Consider the following 21,459-nt stretch of genomic DNA (forward strand, 5'->3'; position numbering starts at 1 on the left):
TCTCTTTAGTGTCCCCATTAAGGTCAGCAAGGGGGCTATATCTGTTATGCTGGGTCACAGCAAAAGCTTTGTGTTTATGGTTCACAGCTCTTACCCTGCCAGATCCCACGGTTGCCCAGACTGCTCTTCTCCTGTAGGATCTTTGAGGTGGGGGGGGGGGCTGATAGCGTGGCCTTTCCATAGAGTGGAATGGCCAAATTGGACACCTAATTTCTGCTTGGAGAGCACAGATTAGGGATTCTAGATAGGTCATCTGTCTATGTAAACTAGTAATTTGTTTACAAAGGGGACAGTATCCAAATTTGAAAAGAGTACTGCGAAAGACAGGTGCAAAACAGCTATTATATTGAACATGCTGGTGGGTGTCACACATTGACGGTTGTGACACATATTTTGAGTGACAGGGAGCCGCAGCAGAGGGATGAAAGAGCCGCATGTGGCTCCAGAGCCGCAAATTGCTGACCCCTGAGGTAGGGCTTTAATCCAACTGCCAAATTTCATCAGGTCCTTTTGCTACATCATTAAAATATAACCCAACTCCTACTTGAAATAGAATGGTTCCCTGTTCCCTTCCATTTTGCCACAAGGAAGAGTTTTCATACATATCCATGCATATATCTTACCTGTGGGATTTTATAAAGGCTTATGAGATCAGACATGAAGAATGAGATATCAGCACCAAATCCACCAATGATGGCCACAACGAGATTCTCATTGGTAGCACATCCGTAGTTGACAACCAACTGATCAGCCGATCGGAAGAGCAATTCCAAAGTGGAACGGTAAGTCCACTGAGCATCAAAATAGTTCTCACAGATGAAAAATCCGAGGGTAATGTTAGACAAGAATCTTGGGTTTGAGTTGATCTGTTTCACTGCAAATGCCAAGCTCAGGGTGTGCTGATAAAACTTTAGAACGGCTCTGAAAATGTAATCGAGGCACAAGTGAAATACTGAGGGATGGTGGCAAGAAGAATAGTTTCCACGAAGCAATAGCGACAACCACAAAAAAATGAAACTTGCACATTGTGAGAAGCCTCAGCTATAAAGACCATTGAGGAAGATTTGGTAGATCATGAAGCAGAAGTCAACAACTGGACTAGCCTTCAGGAAACTGGGAAGAGCAATTCAGTTGTAGAGCTGGAGAACAGAAAGATTCTTCTTATTATTATTAATGTGAGGTCCTGTTGATAATTCAATTGTCCGGCTTTGATGTGGGCAATGAGACACTGATGGCCTCAGTGGAATTTGAGTTCAAGGAAAGTAGCAATAGCAAAGGCACTCAGACTTATACAGGGCTTTATAGCCCTCTCTAAGCGGTTTACAGAGTCAGCATATTTGCCCCCAACAATCTGGGTCCTCATTTCACCCACCTCAGAAGGATGGAAGGTTGAGTTAACCTTCAGCCTGGTGAGATTTGAACTGCCAAATTCCAGGCAGCCGGCAGTCAGCAGAAGTAGCAATAGCACTTAGACCTACGTATATACCGCTTCACAGTGCTTTATAGCCCTCTCTAAGCAGTTTATAGAGTCAGCATATTTGCCCCCAACAATCTGGGTCCTCATTTTACCCACCTCGGAAGGATGGAAGGTTGAGTTAACCTTCAGCCTGGTGAGATTTGAACTGCCAAATTCCAGGCAGCCGGCAGGCAGCAGAAGTAGCAATAGCACTTAGACCTACGTATATACCGCTTCACAGTGCTTTATAGCCCTCTCTAAGCAGTTTATAGAGTCAGCATATTTGCCCCCAACAATCTGGGTCCTCATTTTACCCACCTCGGAAGGATGGAAGGTTGAGTTAACCTTCAGCCTGGTGAGATTTGAACTGCCAAATTCCAGGCAGCCGGCAGTCAGCAGAAGTAGCAATAGCACTTAGACCTACATATATACCGCTTCACAGTGCTTTATAGCCCTCTCTAAGCGGTTTACAGAGTCAGCATATTTGCCCCCAACAATCTGGGTCCTCATTTCACCCACCTCAGAAGAATGGAAGGCTCAGTCAACCTTGAGCCTGGCGAGATTTGAATGGCCAAATTGCAGGCAGCCGGCAGCCGGCAGAAGTAGCCTGCAGTACTGCACTCTAACCACTGCACCACCGCAGCTCATTGTGTAAAATGTGTGAAAAAATTGAGTACCGCAGGTAGTTGTAGTGCTCTGGAGCTGCAATTTTATCTGAATTGTATAGAGGATTTTTGGTAATTTTGTGCAAGGGTTGTGAGTCAGCAGCCAGCAACCAGTTGCTATCCTTTCCCAATACTACACACAGCACTTCTAATGCCCTGGATTATATCCATTGTGACCTAACCAACTATTCTATTACTGTGTAGGTTTTAGTGATGTCAGGGGGAGGTGGGAATCTGATCATGAGCGTAGCTGCAAATAATAACAACTGAAAAGACAGCACACTCCAAAAGTCTCACTTTGAGATTCAGAAGTTTATTGAATGTTAAGGTAAAATAGCAGACACTTACAAAGACATCACATTGCAATGAGGCTTAATGGGACCAGCAGTCAAAAGGGACAGCTTGAAGCCAATTGGCCACTTCCACATCTCATCATACTCCTCTTATACCTGAAGACCATAGTCTGTTTGTTTGTTTGTTTGTTTGTTTGGATTTATATGCCGCCCTTCTCCAAAAGGACTCAGGGCGGCATACAACATTAAAAAACACACATCCCAAAAGTTTTTAAAAAAATTAAATCCATATCCCAAAAAACAAACCGAATTTAAAAGACAATACATTTAAAATAAGTTAAAATTAACAGGCCAGGCCAGCTTGCTGGAAAAGCCAACTTTTTAGGGCGCGTCAGAAGGACCGGAGGTCAGGGAAGCTCCGGGGGCAGCTCATTCCAGAGGGAAGGCACTCCCACAGAGAAGGCTCTCCCCCTGGGGGTCACCAGCCGACACTGTCTGGCCGACGGCACCCTAAGAAGGCCAACTCTGTGGGATCGTACTGGACGGTGGGAGGCTACTGGTGGCAGTAGGTGGTCTCGCAGGTACCCTGGGCCTAAGCCATGGAGCGCTTTGAAGGTCATAATTAATACCTTGAATCGCACCCGGAAAACAACCGGCAACCAGTGCAGGCCGCCTAAAAGGGGTGTAACATGGGAGCACCTAGGTACCCCCATGACAACCCGCACGGCCGCATTCTGGACCAGCTGAAGCCTCCGGGTGCTCTTCAAGGGCAGCCCCATGTAGAGAGCATTGCAGTAGTCCCATATGACTGTCTGGAATTTGCCATTCTGTCTTCGTAACAGGGGCAGTTGCTACCACCTTCAACCTAACTGTCACATTACTATTTTTATATAAGTGACCAAACTTAGTTCCTCATTTCCTACGATTTTAGCCAGTGGTGAAATGCAAATTTTTTTTGCTACTGGTTCTGTGGGAGTGGCTTGGTGGGCGTGGCAGGGAAGGATCCTGCAAAATCCCCATTCTCTCCCCACTCCTGAGGGAAGGATCCTGCAAAATCTCCATTCAAACCCTACTCCAGGGGAAGGATGCTGCAAAATCTCCATTCAAATCCCATTCCATGGGAAGGATGCTGCAAAATCTCCATTCAAATCCCATTCCAGGGGAAGGATGCTGCAAAATCTGCATTCAAACCCTACTTCAGGGGAAGGATCCTGCAAAATCTCCATTCAAATCCCATTCCAGGGGAAGGGTGCTGCAAAATCTCCATTCAAACCCTACTCCAGGGGAAGGATGCTGCAAAATCTCCATTCAAACCCTACTCCAGGGGAAGGATACTGCAACATCTCCATTCAAATCTCATTCCAGGGGAAGGATGCTGCAAAATCTCCATGCAAACCACACTCTGGGGCCAGCCAGAGGTGGTACTTGCCGATTGTTTGAACTATTCAAAATTTATGCTACCGGTTATCCAGAACCTGCTGGATTTTACCCCTGATCTTAGCCCAACGCAATGTGCCAACTAAGCAGTTGTCCTGCTTGCAAGGCAAAATTTCCACATACACAGAACTATTTCCACATCTTTTGGGGGCACAGGCTCATCATACAGGCTACATTGATTTTTATCCTATCAATGTGGATCTGGGTAATGGATCTGCAACCAATACGACAGATAAGGTAAAGGTAAAAGTTCCCCTCGCACATATGTGCTAGTTGTTCCCGACTCTACGGGGCGGTGCTCATCTCCATTTCAAAGCTGAAGAGCCAGCGCTGTCTGAAGATGTCTCCATGGTCATGTGGCCAGCATGACTAAACATCAAAGGCACACGGAACGCTGTTATCTTCCCACCAAAGGTGGTTCCTATTTTCCTACTTGCATTTTTTTTTACCGGCTTTCAAATTGCTAAGTTGGCAGAAGCTGGGACAAGTCACGGGAGCTCACTCCGTTCCGTGGCCTAGGGATTTGAACCGCTAAACTGTTGACTTTTCTGATCGACAAGCTCAGCTACGACAGATAAGACAATATCAAATACAACAGATAAGACAATATAAAAAGGCAGGTTAAATATACCTTCGGGTAATACATGTAGGCAGGCTCGGGGCACAGCGAGCTGGGATGGGCACAGCATTAAAGATATACAGATAGGGCACCCCTATTTGGGTGCTTGTCACAGTGATGAGTTCAACCCGATCCACAAAAAAATAATAAATTTGAGAGTCTGTTTCCTTGGAGCTGATACACCGTTGAAACGATGCCTGATAACAAATAGAGCTCTTACAAATGGGCGTGAAAACTTGCAATACTCTCCATTTTGTTTAACCAGAACAGCCTTGAATCTTTTAAAATCATGATTATTTTGCAGTTTCCAACAACTTGTGGAGAGGAAGGAAAAAGGAAAAAAAAGAGAGAATTTCTTACAGGGGCGGTATGAATGAATTCTGTGAAGGATGCTCCTCGAAAGAACATGGCTTTAGTACATAGGCAATCTGAGCTGTGATCGCGCCGATGAGGAGTTTCCCTGGCTTATACCATTCATGAAGGATAGGAGAAGGGTCACTTTTGGGGCAAGATGTAGCATCTGTCTGGCCCTTGATGTCAATTAGCAACCAGAGTATGATCACCACCCTCAGCATTGTCTCCAGAAGAGGCTTGCTTGGGTCTAGCTACAATCCCAGGATTACATTTGGTGAGACTAGATTCCACCAACTGCAACATCTAAGAACAAGTTCAGCTAAACCCCGTAACTATATCAGTTCTCTCACCAGATGAAGTCATGTCAAAAAGATTAGCAAAGCATGATGGAGAAGCAACATTGCAGTCAATGGAAACCACCAGGGATGAGATCTCCCCTGCCTGTTTTCTCTTGGCTATAGAAGCGAAAGTTTTTTTTTAAACTCTTCAAGACTGACATACAAATTATTTCCTTAGTAAGCTGTGTCACCTGTGACAACAAGTTACAATGATAGTCATTTGGGTTAATTGTCAACAAACAGTCGGCTCTGTTCATCCCTCCTGGGTTTGGAGAGCTGTTACTTCTATATTACACCATTTGAGACAACCATCTTTTTTAAAAAATTATTATTTTTTATTTACAAACATGTAAAATATATACACACACACACAAAACTTAGACGTGCACCATATTTACACAATACAATACGAACAGGAGCTTCCTGTTCTTTCCAATAGCAATTGCCAATCGATATCGCTCACCTTATATTATTTCCCCTCCTATTGTATTTCATTTGCATTTCACCATTCTTAACCCTCTTATTTTACTCATCTGTCTGTTATATTGGCTGATTTCCTCTAGTAAATTTAAACCACTTGTATACATATACATGTGTTAATTCTCCTTAACTACCATGTTTCCTCGAAATTACAACATGTCCTGATAATAAGGCCATGCCACATTTTTCTGGTGGGCAAAAATATAAGCCCTCCCCTGCAAATAAGCCCCCTGGACAATCCCCCACCTCCGGCCGGGCAGAGCGCCACTCACCAACCTAGCGGTATCCCGAAGGTGCCAAGCCGCGGGAACCAGGGGGGAGGCAAAGGTGATCGCGTTGCTTGGCGCCTTTGGGACACCTCTAGGTTGGTGAGTGGCTCTGTGCCCAGCTGAAGAGGGGGATTGCCGGGCAGCTGCTCTCTTCCGAGTGGGCTCCCAAAGAGCCGGGCACAGCCTCATGGGCGAATGGCTATGTTGCGCTGTCACAGCAGCACAACACAACAGCCATGAAGTGACCACGCTCATAAGCAGCCACCTGGCAAACCCCATTTCCAGCTGGGCACAGTGCCATTCACTGACCTAGGGGTATCGCCAAGCCGCGTGAGCGCCTGTTCGCCGCCTTCCGGCTCCCGGGACTTGGCACCTTCGAAATGCCAGTGAATGTGCTCTGCACACATGGAGAGGAGGGTTGCACGAGCAGATGTTCTGCTCTTGCTCACGCACCTGCCTGCCTCACGATGCCCTGGCCCAGCTCTCCCCGCAGAGCCAGGGCACCTTCGCTGTCGCTGCTGCTGCCGCCGCATGACTGTTTCTGTGGCTTCCAAACTGAGTCTTCTGGCAGTGGCCACTCTGGGCGTATGCTCTATGGTTGTGGGCCAGCTGCCGGCAGAGTGTACAACCATAGAGCGTACGCCCAGAGCGGCCACTGCCGGAAGACTCGGTTTGGTAGCCACAGAAAAAGCCATGCGGCGGAAGCGGCAGTGGAGGTGCCCTGGCTCTGCGGAGAGAGCTGGGCCAGGGCATCGCGAGGCTGGGAGGCGCGAGAGCGGAACAGCCACTCGCGTAACCCCCTTCTCCAGCCGTGCAAAGCGCCATTCACTGGCATTTCGAAGGCGCCAAGCCGTGGGAGCCAGACGGTGGAGAACAGGCGCTCACACGGCTTGGCGATACCCTTAGATCAGTGAATGGTGCTGTGCCCGGCTGGAAAGGGGGTTTTCCGGGTTTCTGCTTGTGAGCGTGGTCTTCTTTTTTTATTTATTCTAAAAAATAGTTTTAATTCTTTCTCCAGCATTTGAGTGTATTCTATTTCATTTACATTATTTCAGTTCATCGTCCATCTTTTTCTTCTTCTTGGTCTTTCCATCTTAATTTTATTGGGTTATGATCTGCCCACTCATTTGCTTCAATTTCAATTTCCTCTAATTGATTACATAGAGCAGATGAAATCCAGGCCATGTCAATTCTTGATAGGGACTGGTGGGGGTTCGAATAAAAGTTACAATACAATAATACAATACGATAGTAGAGTTGGAAGGGACCTTGGAGGTCTTCTAGTCCAACCCCCTGCCTAGGCAGGAAACCCTATACTGTTTCAGACATATGGATATCCAACATCTTCTTTAAAACGTCCAGTGTTGGGGCGTTCACAACTTCTGGAGGCAACTTCTGTTCCACTGATTAATTGTTCTCACTGTCAGGAAGTTTCTCCTCAGTTCTAAGTTGCTTCTCTCCTTGATTAGTTTCCATCCATTGCTTCTTGTTCTACCCTCAGGTGCCTTGCAGAATAGTTTGATTCCCTCTTCTTTGTGGCAACCCCTGAGATATTGGAAGAAAGTTATATTGCTTTCTTGTTTTGTGCCTTTCTCTCCAAATATTATGTAGTTTATATTCCGTTGCCATCTCAAAAAAGGAATTGGGTAACATATTTTTTGTTTGTTTTATTTTACTTTTTGCTTCCATGGTCCATTTTTTAATCCACTACTGCATTATACTCCCCAATTAAGCAAATATTTTCATATTCTAATTTGTTTATTTTGTTGTGTAATTTTCTATAGAATTTTTCTTGTTTCTGATTTGGTGCATATATGACAATTAATAATACTGGTTTTTCTGTTGAGAGACAGCCATCTTTATTAGCTTGTCAAGGTTCCAAATAGCATCCAAAATTAAATCAGAGTCCATTCCTCAAAGTTCCAATTTATGAAGAGAGCCATGTCGGCACGTCTGGGAAAAACTTAATCTGAAAGCTTCCCGGTTTTCCCCACCCAGTTGAAAGTTCAAGATCTTGTCCCCACACCCACAAGTCCATCCCATGGTCCAATCTCCCACTGCCAATGCTGGCAGTTCCACCCATCCAGTTCCGGTCAGATGCAGAGGTGCAGAGACAAAGGATGACCTTGGCTTTCTAGAAAGAATGTTGTTATGGCTACATATCATCTAACTCTGTACAATCCCCCCTCCCATTTTCCCACAATAGAAAATGTATAGTAGGATAATAGAAAGTGTGTCAGGCCAAAAATCCAAAAGAAAAGATGGTTGCAGGCCTGACATAGCTCTTTAAATAGATACCCCAAAGAACGAATTTTATATAATTATTTCTGCAAATTTAACCATTACCCGTGGAAATAACCAGAAACATTACTTCACAAAATAAATACTTATAGCTCAAATCTGTACTTTCTCCAAATATTTCTCCATAGGCCACTACTGAGCAGAATTAACCTAAAAAGAGTCACTGGGGGATGTGGCTGTGGGATTCCTTATTCTTCTGTAAAAATATTGACACAAAGTGCAACATTAGTGTATTTGTGATATAATATAATAAATAAATAAATAAATATTTATTTCTTAGCCGCACCCTCTCCCGAAGGACTCGGGGCGGCGTACAATGAAACATATGAAATAAATATGTGGACAAAACAAACATATAACAGAGACATATACCGAGACATACACAAGGAGGAGGTCGGCTGATGAATAAAAAACAATTAGAATACAGTGATTAAAAAACCCCTAAATAATTAAATATAATTAAAATACCCAATTAAAAACCCGTCAGGAGCGATATGGTTAGATCAAAGTTGAGCCAGGCCAGCTACTTGGAATAGGTGGGTCTTAAGCTTAATACGAAAGGAGGTCAGAGGTATTCCTAATATCCGGAGGGAGGTCATTCCACAGGGCTGGGCCCGCCACAGAGAAGGCTCTACTCCTAGGCGCCGCCCCCCGACACTGTCTAGTGGACGGCACCTGGAGGAGGCCCTCTCTGTGTGAGCGGATTGGTCGCAGGGATGTATGGGGCAGAATACGATCCCGCAAGTAACTAGGTCCTGAGCCATGGAGCGCTTTAAAGATTGTTATCAAAACCTTGAAACGCACCCGATAGACCACAGGAAGCCAGTGCAGCTCGCGCAGGAACGGTGTCACATGGGAGTACCTAGTACTCCCCATAATTACCCACGCGGCTGCGTTCTGGACCAACTGTAGCCTCCGGGTGCATTTCAAGGGAAGCCCCATGTAGAGAGCATTACAGTAGTCCAAGCGAGACGTCACCAGCGCATGAGTGACTGTGCGTAAGGCGTCCCGGTCCAGTAGGGGGCACAATTGGTGCCCCGGACCCCCAACCCCTCCAGCCGGCGCAGCCGGGTACCATGGTCGATGGTATCAAAAGCCACCGAGAGGTCTAATAGGACCAGGATAGAGGAACAACCTCTATCTCTGGCCCTCCAGAGATCATCCACCAACGCGACCAAGTCCGTCTCCGTGCTGTGACCGGGGCGGAAGCCGGACTGGCGCGGGTCTAGATAATCATTTTCCTCCAGATGACGTGGAAACTGGTAGGCCACCACACTCTCTACAACCTTCGCCAAAAAGGGAAGGTTGGAGACAGGACGATAATTGGCCAGCTCCAAAGGGTCCAGGGAAGGCTTCTTGAGCAAGGGTCTCACCACTGCCTCTTTCAAGGCAGCCGGGAGAGACCCCTCGCTCAACGAAGCATTCACTAGGCCCAGGAGCCAGTCTCGTGTAACCTCCCAGGATGCCAGTACAAGCCAGGAGGGGCACGGGTCCAATAAACATGTGGTGGGTCGCAGTCGTCCACGCATTCTGTCCAAATCCTCGATGGCAACCAAGTCAAACTCCTCCCAGATCGATTCCTCAAGACTCGCCATGGACGTCTCCATTGGACCACTGACAGGGACCCAATCCCTCCGGATTTGAGCGATTTTATCCTGCAGATATTTACCAAATTCCTCTGCCCTGCCCTGTAGAGGGGCCTCCCACGGCCTCTGAAACAAGAGGGAGCGGGACACCTGAAACAGGGCGGCAGGGCGGTTCTCCGCGGATGCAATGAGAGTGGCACAATATTGGCATTTGGCCACTCTCAATGCCACAAGGTACGTCCTTAAATGGGCTCGTGCCTGTGTTCGATCAAATTCGGAGCGAGAGGATCTCCAACGACTCTCTAGACGTCTCTTGCGGCATTTCATCACCCTTAGTTCCTTGGTAAACCAAGGGGCCAGGGTGGATCGTTGCCGCCGGAGAGGCCGCAAAGGTGCCACCCGGTTCAAGGCCCCGGTAGTCGCATTATTCCACGCGACCACCAGGTCCTCTACCCGGGGACGGGTCAAGGTTACAGGAGGTGGCCCAAGCTCCATCTGGAACCTATCAGGTTCCATCAGGCGCCTGGGGTGGAACCATCTGGTACTTTCCGGTTCCGCCTCCCCGCAGCGGGAGGTAGCACCAGGGAAGACGAAGGAGTGAGTGATCTGACCATGACAGGGGAGTGATGGTTAAGTCCCCTCCTCCCAGGTCACTCAGCCACTGGCCAGAGACAAAAACAAGGTCCAGAGTGTGTCCTCCCTCATGTGTCGGGCCCTGAATCATTTGAGTCAGGTCCATGGCTGTCATGGAAGCCATGAACTCCCGAACCCCCTCTGATGCTTCTCCCATCGATGGCAGGTTAAAATCCCCCATCACTAAAAGTTTGGGGGTCTCAACCGTCACCGATGCGATCAGCTCGAGGAGTTCGGGCAGGGCCGCTGATGTATATACTATCAGCAGGCCCAACTGTCTCCCAGGGCCCCATTTCACAACAAGGGATTCACATCCGGACGTCTGTGGCACAGTAGACTCCCTCGGCTCTAAGTCCTCCCGAATAATTACTGCCACCCCACCGCCCCTTCCCTGGGCCCGGGGCTAGTGAAATGCACAGTAGCCTGGTGGGCACATTTCCACGAGGGGAAGACCTCCCTCGTGGCCCAACCAGGTCTCCGTTATTCCCGCGAGGTCCGGCTCCCCCTCTAAAATTAGATCGTGAATGAGGGGGGCCTTGTTAACAACGGACCTCGCATTGCATAACAACAGCCTCAGGCCTTGGGTCTGTATCTCTTGACCACCTAGAACGTGGGGGTTGGTACAAGCGACCGGGTGTAACCAGCAACCACGGTCTCCCAACCGACTGTAAGTTCTTAATCTGTCCTCGTATCTGCCCCTCCCTGCAACTGTTGGAATTAAAGAGCCCTGTATAGGAATGATATCCTCCCCCTTGTCTTCAACTTAGAGTAACAGAATTGGAAGGGATCTTGGAGGTCTTCTAGTACAACTCCCCTGCTTAGGTAGGAAACCCTATACAATTTCAGACAAATGGCTATCCAACATCTTCTTAAAAACCTCCAGTGTTGGAGCATTCACAACTTCTGAAGGCAAGTTGTTCCACTGATTAATTGTTCTAACTGTCAGGAAATGTCTCCTTAGTTCTAAGTTGCTTCTCTCCTTGATTAGTTGCTTCTTCTGCCCTCAGGGTACTTTGGAGAACAGCTTGACTCCCTCTTCTTTGTGGCAGCCCCTGAGATACTGGGACACTACTATGATGTCTCCCCTAGTCCTTCTTTTCATTAAACTAGACATACCCAGTTCCTGCAACCGTCCTTCATATGTTTTGGCCTCCAGTCCACCAATCATCTTTGTTTCTCTTCTCTGCACTCTTTCTAGAGTCTCCACATCTTTTCTACATCGTGGCGACCAAAACTGGATGCAGGATTCCAAGTGTGGCCTTACCAAGGCATTATAAAGTGGTATTAAAACTTCATGTCATCTTGATTCTATCCCTCTGTTTATGCAGCTTAGAACTGGCTCTCTGATCTCTTCTTAAAAGCCTCCAGAGATCAAGTACTCACAACTTTTGGAGGCAAGTTGTTCCACCAGTTATTTGTTCTCACTGTCAGGAAATTTCTAGGTTGCTTCTCTCCTTGGGAGAAGTTTCCACCAGAAAGTGACAATAAAGGTTGTCTTGTCTTGTCTTATCATCTTGTCATGCCGTGGTGTGCCATGCCTTGTCTTGCCTTATTTATCTTATCGTATCTATCTTATCTAATCTTTTTGCCTTATCTATCTTAATTCTTTTCAGTACCTTTTACACAAATCTCACCAGATTGCTTGCTTGCCCCTGGGAATAATAGGATAAGGCTTCATAGATCTTGGGGCTGGTCAAGCTAATGCTTACTTGCAACTGTGCAATGACTTTAAACTAATCCTTGCTTGACCCCTTTCTCCAGATTACCTGCCCTTTCCCCCCTCCCCCCACAAAACATTGTCTTAACAGGGCATTAAATTACTCTTGGGGGGAAATAAATCAGATGCATTTCTAATTTCTCAGAAATTCTTGTAACTCAAATTCTTGTTACTCAATGGTTTAGAGTACACAGTTTTTTTTCTTTCTTTCCTTCCTTCCTTCCTTCCTTCCTTCCTTCCTTCCTTCCTTCCATCCTTCCATCCTTCCATCCTTCCTGCCTGCCTGCCTGCCTTCCCATCTTCCATCATGATAAGATCCGAACTATTTTACCTGTGTATTAGATCATTGTTCATGGTTACCAAGGAGCAAATCTTTTTTTGAAGAAGACTCGATTTTTCTCTTAGAATGGAAATGACCAGAACTAAAACAAAACTCTTCATTTAAAGCAGAGTCACTCATTATACAGTGATGTTTTCTTTTAATTTTTAATTTCCATTTATAACAATTTGACATACACCAAATATTTGACACATACCAAATATTTTCTGTATCAATAAATTTGGCATAGCTAATAAACATGCCCCATTTTACTCCACAGAAAAGGATTGTTAAGTCCATTTCAAAGCAGAAATGCATATAGCCACAATTTAATAATCATACATTCTTTTTCTTTACAAGTTGCTCTTTGCTATTGAGCTCAGGCCTCAGCAAAATAATGAAGCACTTTGGGAAAAAGATACATCCCAATAACCCAGCACTGGAAGCTAAGATGGAGAAGATCTCCACAGCTACCATATACTTTCCTTTGGTGCTCAAATAGGTAGGAACAAAAGACAACCAAACACTACAAAATACCAGCATGCTGAAAGTGATGAACTTTGCTTCATTGAATGTGTCTGGCAGGTTTCTAGCCAGGAAAGCCACCATGAAGCTGACAAGAGACAGAAACCCCATGTAGCCCAAGACAAGATAAAACATCACAACAGACCCTTCGTTACATTCTGCTATGATCTCTTCAGTCGTTGATTTCATGTTAAGTTCTGGAAAGGGGGGAGAAGTGATCATCCACGCCAGGCAAATGCTAGCTTGAAGGAATGAGCAGAAGAAGACAATTAAGAAGGACAGTTTTTTCCCCAACCATTTTCTCATGCTGGACCCTGGTTTGGTGGCCATGAATGCTGCAATGACCATGATGGTTTTCGCCAACACAGAAGAAACGGCCACAGAGAAGATAAGTCCAAACACTGATTGCCGGAGGAAGCAAATCAATTTGAGAGGTTTCCCCAGGAAGAGGAAAGAGCAGAGAAAGCAGAGCAGAAGGGAGATGAGGAGAGTGTAGGTGAGGTCCTTGTTGTTTGCTTTGACAATAGGGGTGTCTTTGTACTTGATAAATATTCCAAGAGTGAACATGGTAATGATTGAAAATAAAACAGCAACCACTACTAAACTGATCCCTAAAGGTTCTTCATAAGTTAGAAATGTTATGGTTTTGAGGATGCATTGAACTTTGTCCTTACTTGGATATTGATCTTCTGGACATTCAGAGCAGGCAATCGTATCTGCAAATAAGAGAGAGGACATGAAGTGTGGAATCTAATCATCATGATTTAAGTAGCACCAACTGAAATATATAATCTATATTAGATCTTTTTTTTTTAACTTGGCCACTTTAAGAAGTCTAGACTTCAACACTCAGAATTTCTGACTGGAGAATTCTTGGAGCTAAGGTGCACACCTCTTAAAGTGGCTAAATTTGAAAAGGACAGGATTAGATTATTAGAGGAGACATAAACATAATTTATTGAGGCGAGAATCTTCTCTGTAAGTGACGGTCACAGTCAGGAAGCATCATTTTGGAAATATTCCAGAAGTTCCTGAAATCCAGACGTGTAAAGTGGTGTCCCACAAAGCCAGAAAGATTACTCTAGCTGTATGGTTGATGTCCTATCACATTTTTACAACTGTCACATATATTACATACGGATAAAACAAGGCAATGGCTTCAATCCCTTACCTTTTCTCCTTAGGCACTTATATTGCTGGGGATCGATTTTATGATGAACTTGGTGCTCTCTGAACTTGCTGGTTTTTTTTACAGACATTTCATTACCATACTAATTAATCATTAGATGTATCATCCATCTATCATCTATAGATAGATAGATGATAGATAGATAGATCGATAGATGATAGAAAGATAGATCGATAGATGATAGAAAGAAAGAAAGATAGATAGATAGATGATAGTTAGATAGATAGATAGATAGATAGATAGATAGATAGATAGATAGATAGATAGATGATGGATAGATAGATAGATAGATAGATAGATAGATAGATAGATAGATAGATAGATGATAGATAGATAGATAGATAGATAGATAGATAGATAGATAGATAGATAGATAGATAGATAGTGGCCTTCTCACTAAAAGTGACTCTGGACAATGCACATCAGTGAAATAACGTAAATGTGTAAAAACATAAAGCAATGTGTAAAGAGCCGCATTGACAAATTTTGCTGGAAACCTTGTTTTGGTTTTCTAAGAAATAAGATTTAATGGAGAAACCCAATGACTTTGGTGTTTTGGCTGGATTTCATATAAATAAACCCAAATCAATTTTGTTGGTTACGAATATGACTGTACAGGATAGTGTTGGAAGAAATTTCCTTCGTTCATTCCCCAGCTGGGAAGCCTGATGCTGAGAAAGAATTGACATGGAAGCCAGCTGCCAGAAAGCAAGATTCTTTAATTCAGGAAGGCAAGAAGCAAAAAGTGACACAGCTGGAGTGTTCCTGGCTGGCAAGCAGATTGGGGAAGCAAACCCATGCCTTCTTCTACTTGATTTTCCTTTGAAGCTCGTGGTGGGCTGCTGCCAGTTCGGACTGGTTCATGCAAACCAGCAGTACTGACAATCAGCTGGCCCTGCCCACCTGCCCCTGCCCTATCCTGTCCTATATTTCCTTCTTTCTGGCTCAGCTGATTAGCGCAACACAGTTGATTTCCACTCCTCCACTGTTCTACTTACCGGGGCTGCCTTAGAAGGTAAGCAGCTGAGCTTCAAATTGCTGCATCTTGAATGGTACGCACAAGCATGTTAGGCGAGCAGGCGCATGCACAATCATCGAACTGGTTTATTTTATTTATTTTATTTATTTATTTATTAATCTAATTTATATGCCGCACCCTCTCCACCAAGGGACTCGGGGCGGCGTACAATTTATTACACAACAAATAAATAACAAGGAGGAGATATAAAAAGCAATGTACAAGACATAAGAAATAAATAATCGATTAATTAAAAACAGCAAAATGCAATTAAAAACAATTAAAATACCCAGAGTTAAACTTAATTTAGAATTTTATCCAGAGGGATTAGAAAATAGCTATAATTCAGTCCGGCTAGTTGGAACAGGTGGGTCTTGACTTTCGTGCGGAAGGAGCAGAGATCGGTTGCTGTCCTAATGTCGGGGGGGAGGTCATTCCAGAGGGCTGGGCCCATCACAGAGAAGGCCCTGCCCCTCGGCACCGCCCTCTGGCATTGCTTGGTGGACGGCACCCGGAGAAGTCCCTCCCTGTGAGAGCGAATTGGTCGCAGGGATGTATGGGGCAGGATACGATCCCGCAAGTAGCTAGGTCCTATGCCATGGAGCGCTTTAAAGATAGTGATCAACACCTTGAAACGCACCCGAAAGACTACAGGGAGGCAGTGCAGCTCGCGCAGGAGAGGTGTCACATGGGAGTACCTCGTACTGCCCATCACTGCCCGCGCGGCCGCGTTCTGGACCAACTGCAGTCCTCGGGTGCATCTCAAGGGAAGCCCCATGTAAAGAGCATTACAGTAATCCAGACGAGACGTCACCAGCGCATGAGTGACTGTGCGAAGGGCATCCCGGTCCAATAGGGGGCGCAATTGGCACACCAGGCGAACCTGGTGGAACGCCCCCCTTGCCACGGCTGCCACATGGTCATCCATAGACAGCCGGGCATCTAGGAGGACGCCCAAGTTGCGCGCCCGTTCCATGGGGGCCAGTTGGTCGCCCCCAATGGTCAGCGATGGAGTCAGCTGATTGAACCGAGAGGCCGGTAGCCACAGCCACTCCGTCTTGGAGGGGTTGAGTTTAAGTCTGTTGTCTCCCATCCAGACCCGTACGGCTTCCAGACACCGGGACATCACGTCAACAGCCTCGCTGGTTGTTAAACCGGTTGCAGCCCACCACTTTTTGAAGTTCCTACAGTTTGATGGGGTTATTTGTGTGCCTTTAGTTAAAGTGATTGCCCTGAGTTCTGTCTTCCTGCCTTAATGGGTTAGTCCTGCTCCTGGATCTTTGTCTTTTCTATCCTGGGGGTTAATTCTGTCAGGAAAGAGAAAAGGGGGAGTTTTGGTGAGTTATGTTTAGCTGGTTTTAAGTATTTTCATGATCTGCTTTATGATCAGTCTTTGTTATTTATGTAACAGCCATCAATAACTTTTGGGCGCTCTGAGTTTTTCTTTCAGCTGGTGCTTCTGCTTTGGGGTTTGAATTTCTTAAAGGGAGAAGGGCTGCTTTAAGTCTTTTGGCACTGCTTCAGTGGTTCCTTGCACTGTCCTTTCAGGGTGTACTTCCCACAATAGGAAATTCTGATGACTAAGTCAGGTTTTAAAATGGAGAAAAAAGATTGGGTACCTTGGAGTCACAGTGACTAATACAATGGAGGGGGGCAAGATTTGTTCATGCAGAACGGGTGGAGAACTACAATTGCATCGCCATCCTTAGCATCACAAGAGAGGCCTTAATAACAGCTCAAATCGATGTTTCATCGGGTTTATCCTTGTTGAGAACCAGCAACACTCTAGATGTCAATTCTCCACTTTCACCTCCCTCAGCCCTCCATAAACCATGCAGAATGCAGGATTCCCTGGAGGAGAGAGGTCGCATATGCGCGATTCAATCCAGGACCTCTCTCTTGCATTCTTTTTGTCCATATAAATAAAATATGTAGGTGAACATGATTTACTAACTGGTAAATGTTGCAATGAAAAAAAGGTAATGCATCACAGAGTAGATGTGCAATGTCACACAGAGCAAGGGTCTCCAACCCCCAGACCATGGACCATTATCAGGCTGAGGCCCATTCAAAATAGAGCCACACAAGTGGTGGGGGAGCGGGCGTGCCCACAGCTTCACTCACACGAATGGTGGGCACTTTCACACCCGCACTCAGCTCCCCTCGCCCAAGTGGCAGATGCTTTCACATCTGCGCGCAGCTCCACTTGCATCCGAGGCAGGCACTTGCACTCGTGCCACAAACCTCCACTCACGTACAATTGGTTGCTGCTTGCGCTTGCTTGCTCCGTTCGCACGAGAAGCAGTGAATGTTGGAATGTGAATGTTGATTTGGGTGAGTGGCAGGTCGCACAAATTGATAGTTGTGCGCATGTGAGCATGCACCTAGTACACATTGGAGCAATTCCCTCTCCCCGCCCTCCACGCTGGGCCACCAAGCTGAAAAGGTTGAGGAGTGCTGCTTTAGAGTAGAGAAAAAAGGAGAAATGGAGTAATAGATCTGAGAGTAGGGTAGAGAAAATAGGGTAGAGTAGAGTAGCGTACGGTAGGGTAAAGTTGAGTAAAGTTGACCTAAGTTGAGTTGAGTAGATAGAGTAGAGTAGAATTGAGTAGAGTAGAGTAGAGTAGAGTAGAGTAGAGTAGGGTTGGGTTGGGTTGGGTAGGGTTGGGTAGGGTTGGGTAGGGTAGGGTAGAATAATTTACCTGACATGTTTGACATCTTCCCATCGGAACATGGATCACAATCGTAGCAGCAAAATTTCTTCCCTTCTTTCTTTTTCTTCTGATAGCCAGCAGGACAGGGGTCATTACACACTGAACGGGGCAAGACCTGTTGATAAACCAGGAGGAAAAAAAATAGCAATAGCACTGGCTCTTAGACTTATTATACTGCTTCATAGTGCTTTACAGCCTTCTCTAAGAGGTTTACAGAGTCAGCATATTGCCCCCAGCAATCTAAATCCTCATTTTACCCACCTTCGAAGGATAGAAGGCTGAGTCAACCTTGAGCCTGGCGAGATTTGAATGGCCAAATTGCAGGCAGCCGGCAGAAGTAGCCTGCTGTACTGCATTCCGACCAAACCAGGATGGAATTTAGGACTGAAGTCTTGAGTAATACTGGACAGTCCTCCTCTAATCTAGCACAGACAGAGTAGCAGGTAAGATCATGAAATGAAGTGCCACACCCGGAAATATCTTCAACGGTTCCTAAATATTGCATATGGTTGACTCCAAGCCGTTCCTACCCTTCCCCTCTCTGGAAACATGGTGGCTGTTTGGAAAGATGGTTTTTAATGGTGGACAGGATCATGTGCTTCAAGATCTTGGATAAAGAAAAAAAAAGGAAAAGATGCTGAAAGTTCCTGAGTTTTATACCTTTCTCTGGGCTTTTGAATTTGAACTTGTATTCTGATTGATTATCAGATTCCCCTGCGGCCATGCAGGGGTAATTTTGTAGGTTGTGTTTTTGAGTCCTAAGCTTGGTGGACTCTTGCTGGGTGATGATGTAATGAAAGGGCTTTGGGATTCGTATTATGGCTCTGCCTGAAGGAGGTAGATCTTTGTAGGTAGAATAGACTGGACCAGACCTTAATGGCCCATTGACAAAGGTGGTGGGGAGATGAATTTCTTCCTCCCTTTTAGAGGAAATATTCTGCCCTTTTAATATTTCCTAAAATATCTCATTTTACTAGGAGAGGGGCGGGTGCTAACTTCCTACACAGTCCACAAATAAAAAAATAACATCCTTAAACAGGCCTCTGTCCACTAGCTCACCAGGGGAAAAAGTTTGATTTTTTTTTTCTTCATACTTTTTCCAATGGATGAACTTTGGGGTGTTCCCCCCCCCCCCAACCATGACATTAGAAGCCAATCACTCACTTTTTATAGTATAGTATTGGCATGGCCAGATGATTGTTGGAGCTACCTGAACCCCTTCCGAACCAGCTGAATACGACCTCTGGACCCTTCCCTTTGTAAATTATTTACCAATTATAATTCTGCCAGAGCAGGAGAATGAGCCATATACTTCAATTTTAACTGACGAAATTGTTAGGAATATAATCTAACGGTTGGGTTGGCAATATATACATCACGTAACAATGCTGTACCTGTTTCTTTAAATCATGCTGTAAATGTGATTGGCTGCTGTTTCCTCAATCGGCCATAAGATGGAGCCAGAATCACTGTTAGATTCTGATCTGCTCTGAGAGTTTTGGAAGCTGGCTGCTAGAAGTGCCGTATAGTGATCAGCGTGAGCTATTGTAAGTTTTGCAACTGCTAGCAAACTTTGTGTACCGGACTGTTTGTATGATTATGGACTGTGTTATTTGGATTATCCCTTAACTGAAAGACGTTGATGACTGACTGTCTTATCCGTGTATGACTTGGACTGTTTGATGGACTCTGATACATCTATTTCCACAAAAGTAAAAACTTTTTTAAACTGCAGTGTCTCAGTATGCTGGTTTGTGTGTTCTCCAACACAACTCTCACAACGCTTCTCTGAACGCACTCGCTCTCCCAACGGGGAGTTTTCCTAACAGAAATCATCTGAAATGAAGCTATACAAGCCCTGATCTCCAAATCTTCCAAAGTAACATAATACCTCAGAATCCATACCTGCTTAAAATCTTTGTGCCAAACAATTAAATCTTCATGAATGACAAATTGGTTTCCCGCAAGTGCTTTGGGATCCATTTTCCCGATTTTCACTTTGTGGTAGGAGTTGTTTGGAAACATGACCACATTTGTAATATCGAATCCAGAAAGCACTTCTCCATGATGGTCGATGGACACAGTTTCTCCAAGCGAATTGTTGAACGAAAGGCCTTGAAGGAACCAGTGAAGCTAAATAAGAATGAGTGGGAACAAAGAGAACAAATAAAACAAGGTTATAAAGCTAACTACGCTCTCGACTCTCCACCAACCATCCCTGGGGCTATATTATCCTTTTAAACACCCATAATACTTGACAATAAGGTAAGGTAAAAGTTACCCTCACACTTATGTGCTAGTCGTCCCCGACTCTAGGGGGCGGTGCTCATCTCCGTTTCAAAGCTGAAGAGCCAGCGCTGTCCGAAGACGTCTCCGTGGTCATGTGGCCGGCATGACTCAGCACCAAAGGCACACGGAGTAACTTTAACTTTAACTGTTATTTGATTTCTAGACCGCCCCTCTCCCAGAAGGGACTCGGGGCGGTGTACAGTCATGATAAAAACAATAAATATACATAATATAAATATAAATAAATATAGGTATGGCTGGAGGAGATAGCAGTGGTTTACTGTACAATAGTTAAAGTTAGATTTAAAATTTAAGAATTTAAAATACATTAAAACACCCCTAAAAACTATCCCAAAATAAAAATATTTGCCAGGAGGTAGAAATGGGACTATAAATGGACCAGGCCAGCTAATTGGGTCTTAACAGGTGGGTCTTAAGTTTCTGTCGGAAGGAGCGGAGGTCGGTAGTAGTACTGTTACCTTCCCACCACAGGTGGTTCATATTTTTCTACTTGCGTTATTACATGTCTTCAATGCTAGGTTGGTAGAAGCTGGGACAAGTAATGGGAGCTCACTCTGTTACGCGGCACTAGGGATTCGAACCACTGAACTGCCAACCTTTCTGATTGACAAACTCAGCGTCTTAGCCACTGAGCCACCACATCCATCTGATACGTGACAAAGCAGGCCTTAATACTCTTCCGAAATGTTGCGGCAGACTGGGGCAGGAAACCTCAGTCAGCCAGAAATGGAATGTGAGACCACAAGGATGCAAGAGAAAACAGGTTTAATGATGCATCAGAGTTCAGAGCGTTTAACACAGCAAAGTCTGAACTGTCCTGGGTAGGCCAGGACAGAACTTTAATACCCCTTCGGAATTTTGGGGGTTACACAGGCATGTTCTTCCAAGGAAAAGGAGGTACAAGGGGAGGTACATTTTGGATTCATCATCATCATCACAACTTTTACAGTAAGATGTTACAAATATTCTCTTTGGCATTTTACAGAAACAGAAGTGAATTTGTTGAGTACAAAGAAAGAGAAGTAAAAAATGCTAACATTGTACAAAGAAAGAGAAGTAAATTGTTAGCCTGGGCAATCTCTTCATAAAGTTGATTACAAGGCTAAATGCCACTTCCTCATTCCTTATCTTACAACATCTGTTTTTCTGTGCCCTTCCATGAAGCGTTTCGCAATCTATGTGTCACTAAAATGTGTAATATTTTCTATGCCAGCTACAGAAGTCCTTTTAATATGC

The sequence above is a fragment of the Natrix helvetica genome, assembly GCF_964273705.1.
Source record: "Natrix helvetica genome assembly, chromosome: W".
Taxonomy (NCBI): domain Eukaryota; kingdom Metazoa; phylum Chordata; class Lepidosauria; order Squamata; family Natricidae; genus Natrix; species Natrix helvetica.